Genomic DNA, 5,341 nt, shown 5'->3' with positions numbered 1-5,341 from the left:
CTGAGATTAGGTGATTCAAATAGGGTCGCTGGTTTATCAGAGAAAGAAAAGGAAATCCTCTGGAAATTGCCAATATTTATAAAGAATCACACTATCAACCTGGTCTCTCTAACCTTCTTCCTATATTTAATTATTATTAAATATAGGATTAGATCTTCATAACAGGAGTTATTCTTCTTCAGGCAAAATTAAAGTTCTAGCAACTCTGTTTTGCCGAGGAAGCTACCCTGGATATTTAGGACAAAAAGAACTAAAAAATCAGCTCTTGTAACTTTCTGGAGTATTTGGTTTTGCTACCACTACTGCTGCTTCTGCTGTTGTTTGTTCAAATGCACTGGAAAGATGGAATGGCTGGAAATCACCTAATAATTCTAAACTGCTTCAACGGCGGGAATAAATCCAAAGGGAGCTTTATTAAAAGTAACTTGTATAGATGCTATGATTTTGCCACACTCTACTAGAAGAACAGAGAGAACACAGAGTGAGCAAAAGGTGTGGTGAGGATTGAAAGCTTTGGAAATGCAAAGAGGACAATTCTGAAAATCATGTTCGAACAGGTTCCAGGCTTTGGATGTACTTTTCTTCCTCTCCCTGTGGTTTGGCATCATACAGAGTCAAGTAGACTACTGACATGCCCTTCAGGTAACCTGGTAGATGCTTCCTACTCAGAAGAGACTGGGTTACGGTGCAGTAACAAAAGAACCTCAAATTCTCAATGACTTAACAGAAAAGGTTAATTTCTTTCCCATGCCTATATCTAACATGAGTCACAGGAGTCTGTTCTCTACGCATTCACCCAAGGACATAGGCTGTCAGAGTCCCTGCCACCTTACAGCTGTACCACCTGGAAGATGGAGACCTGCAGTAACCACATGAAGGACAGAAGTCATGTAAGAAGTTTCTATTGCCTCAGCCCAAAATAGTACACTACACTTGTGTTCATAATCCACCTGCCAGAATTAGTCACATGTTCTCAGTCTAAATACAGGAAACCAGATAATTTGGTAATGGAATATTTGGTGATTTGTCTATGCACAGTGATGGCTGAATTATCTAAGAATATGTTTCCTGCCTCATTTTCACTTCATGTTTTCTGAGAATGACAGGTTTTATTTTGAGAAACTTTCTTCTTTTGAAGAAGGTAAGACAATATCTTGGTCTTCCAGCACATTCGCTTTACACACACAGCAAAGGAATAAAAATTCATTCTAAAGGGCACAGAGGTACACATGTATTTATTCTAAAATAAGCTGAATTGTGTTGCAATGACAGTGGCTGGTAGACTATTGTAGTAGAGAAAAGCACAGGCCTTAGAAACAGATGCTTGCGTTGGACTGTTAGCTCTCTCATTTACCTACCTGGACTTGGTAAATATATTTGAACTCTCTATGTCACAGTATCCTCATCTCCAAAGTGGAGATGATTATAGTACTTACATTATGGTTCCTGTGATGGTTAACTCAATTAAAATTGTGCATGCAAAATACTTAGCCCTAAGGTGAACACTTACATGTTCAATAAAAGTTAATTCATTCTTTAGTGTCCCGGCTTTTTGTTCCATTGACTTGGTTTCAGAATCTATCTTTTTGATAAGGACATTCAGTGCCCTTCCCTTTTCCTTCTCTCTTCTTGCTCAGATTCTGCTTCTCCTCCATTAAATACAGTCTGTCTAGCAAACAGTTATATGACCAGAGGAAGAATATGAGACACTCTGGAGTCTTCTTGCATAGTCTGGAATTGAAGCTCTGACATTTACTTATTGTGACATTGGGCATCTTAATGCACTGCTCTGACACTCATTTCTTTATTTATAATGTATAGATGATAGTAATTATATACTTCATAAGGCTGTTGAGAACACTCAGTGGTGCCAGGCACGCAAGTATTTAGCACACTGACTGGTATAGAGTAAGTACTTAAAAAAAAAAGTTTGTATTCTGAAAAAAAAAAATGTTTGTATTCTGTAAAATGAGGAAAATAATACTTTCCTCAAAGGACATGCATGAACTTAAGGAAGCTGTGAAAGCACCATAAACTGTTATGTCAACGTTTTGCTATGTATGTCTATCTGTGTATATGTGCATGTACATGCATATAAGCTATTCCCTCCTAAAACAAAAGATACAAAAACAATTGGAATATGCATTTCATGCTGGGGGATAACTGCTTCCTTATTATTAAATTACTATCTTCATATTATTTTCAGCATAAGCACATCAAGCATCAATATATTATTACTTACTTAGATGTAAACCCCATTCTTAGTGCTTCATACTTTAGTTTCTAGAAACTTGCCAACCAACATCAAAACAAAAATCCTTAAGTGTTTACTGAATGCTTACTCTATGTAAAACACAATTGCTCTAAAGCCTAGGAAGTATTTTTAGCTTCATGTATTATCAGTTGACTTATAACAAATCTACTGACTTCTTACTGGAACACTATCATGGAATATTCTGAGTGCCATTACTGCTTTTAAAAGAGTTATTGTCAGGAGAACACTATGCCAATTTATTCCATCTTGCTCTAAGGAAAAGAAAATGCAACAGAGAAGAGCATTAGATTTTGTTTCATTGTTCACAGTATGTTACTATCTCAAATGATGAAATAAAAGTCAGATGGAACTTTATTTCAAGTTCCATCTGACTGCCCCAGTAGGTAAGAACAAGAATTTTACCTGCTAATATGAAGGCTGACCCACCTGACCTCATCACTGAAAAATATAAAGTACATCATCTTGTCTTCATATTAATAAGTACTGGCAACCAATGGGCTTTTCACCTTATTATTTTTCAGTTGTATCAGTTGATCTAACATGGCAATGTGTAATACAAAAGGGCCAGACATTAGACCAGTAAACAGGTCTTAGGACCTCTGAAATTTACTTATTAGCAAACAAGTTCTATACTAGTGCTATCCAATAGAAATATAATGAGTCATTTCTGTGATTTCAAATTTTCTAGTAGCCACATTTAAAGTAATTTTAGAGTAAAAGGAATGGGTGAGATTGACTTAACTTATTTTATTTAGCCTAATATATTCAAAATAATATCATTTCATTGTAATCAATACAAAAATCACCTAGATCGTGTACACACTATCTTATTTTATCTTTGAAATCCAGTGGGTATTTTATACTTACAGCACATCTTAGTTTGGACTAGCTGTATTTTAAGTGTTTAATAGCGATATATGGGTGGTGGCTACCATATTGGACAGTGCAGCTCTATACTATTATTCGGTAATTTGTTAGGATTAAAAACTTAATAAAAATTAGCATTTTACATGGAAATATTCCATCATATATATTAAGCAACTAAGATAAATTTGAATAACTAAAATTGATACATTTAAATTAGAAATTATTTTGAAGTATATTAAGCATTTTTAAAAATTTATATTATGAAACATGTATCAAATAGGCAAAGAAAAGGAGGAAAGGATACCAGATCATAAAAGGAGCAAGTAATTTATTCAAAATATGAGCATAAGTACTTAATTTCCTATTTTTAAACCCAAACATTTAAAAATGACTTTAAAATTCTTTATAAATGAACAAAGAATGTGAGTATAGGTAGAAATCCTAGGGATCCTCACCCAGGTGAGGTCACTGGTTCACCAGAATTCACAAGAAAAGTCTGCTGTACAGTTGAAATATAATGTGATGAGTGTTAACATTGAGATAAGTACTGGGAACTAAACAAAGTACTGGACTGAGAGTGAGTAATGAATACTGTGTAAGGGGAAGTGAACGCCTCCTAAAAGAAGTGACATCTAAATGAAATTTTGTAATAGTCCTTGTAGGAGTAGCTTAGATGAAAAGATGAGAAATGTATCTCAGGCCTAAGGACCAGAACCTTTTGTCTTTCAAGGAAGAGGAAAAAAATATATGTGATTTTGTGAAATGGGGAGGTGCTTCAAGTGGAGAGGTGCTTCAATAAAGTAAGAATTTTACATAGGGTCTCCCTGAATAATATTAAATATTTCATTAAATATGAAGCTACTAAAACCCAATAGGGAGCTAGAAATAAAGGAGGGTTTCCAAGGTATCAGCTTCCAAACAGGAAAATGGAAATCACCCCAATACATAAAACAGAGGAAATTTAATCCAGAGAGTTGATTACCAAGTATAACAGCAGGAAGTCCCGCTTACCCTCAGGATTAGACGGCAAAAGTGGGTTTTCCAGAGCCAAAACATGAGACCGTCCTGCAGAAGCTCAAGTCACAAGACGGGTTTCCTCACAGAAGGAAGCTGGCAGCTGGACTGACAGAGGCGCAGTTTGATGTGACCTGGACCCAGGGAGAAAAAGTAGCTACTGCCAAGAAAAGAAGAATGTGGGGAGAAATACTCTTTCTTTTTGCCCTCCAAATTTCTTCCACAGAGGCAAAGCCTGCTGACACTGCAGTTTGGAAAGGTAGCCTGCAGAGGTCTTCCCCCCCAACCCCCAAACCCCACAAAACAGAGAACAGAACAGAGCAAAAACAAGGAATGCATCAGATATAGCAAACAGGCTATGGACCAGCATAACATAATGGGAAACGATGAGGGCTTTGTTTTTCAGTTTGTTCAACAAAAGTGTGTTAGTGCCTACTGTGTATTAGAAATTCTATTCTTATTGGGGATACAAGGATAAATAAGAAAGAGCCCTATATTTTCATCAATAAAAAATTTCAACACCTCTGTGTAAGCAATGTCACCTAATTAGGAAATATTGTAATCAAATAAACTAATCAGATAGGCTATAAGAGGCTTGGAATTGGGAGAAAGGTATGGGAGTCTCTTGATAGGCAAAGGAAAACAGGTTATCTAGTGAGACCTCTGACCTAAATATGGATGGAAATATAAACACAGACATTTGGAATATCTGCCCAAGTTTTGAATGGCTTCAGTCTTGGCCCCTCTCTAACTAACGGGACTGACAAGAACATTTTAAACCACCAAGGTCAGCATGGGTCAATGAGTGGCCCTCTGCTTTGGAGCCAAGCAGAACTAGGTATGAGCCTCAGTCTTGCTCTTTAAAGGTTCCACAGTCTTGGGCAAGTCACTTATCCTCAGTTTTCCAATCTTCCAAAAAGCAATAACAGTAACACCTTTAAAGAGTTTTTGTAAAGATTATATGTGATCACGTATTTAGTGTTTAGTTAAATGCTTGGGATCTAGCAGGTGCTCAACAAAAAGAAGCTGTTCATATCTTAAAGTGAGTATATAAGGAACAAATACAACTATATATATGTTAGTCATTAAAACACATTAAATTAGGGGCGCCTGGGTGGCTCAGTGGGTTAAGCCGCTGCCTTCGGCTCAGGTCATGATCTCAGGGTCCTGGGATCGAGTCCCGCA

The sequence above is a fragment of the Enhydra lutris genome, unplaced genomic scaffold (assembly GCF_002288905.1).
Source record: "Enhydra lutris kenyoni isolate GAN:26980312 unplaced genomic scaffold, ASM228890v2 scaffoldscaffold22, whole genome shotgun sequence".
NCBI classification, from domain to species: domain Eukaryota; kingdom Metazoa; phylum Chordata; class Mammalia; order Carnivora; family Mustelidae; genus Enhydra; species Enhydra lutris.
Note: the sequence above shows the minus strand (reverse complement) of the source record.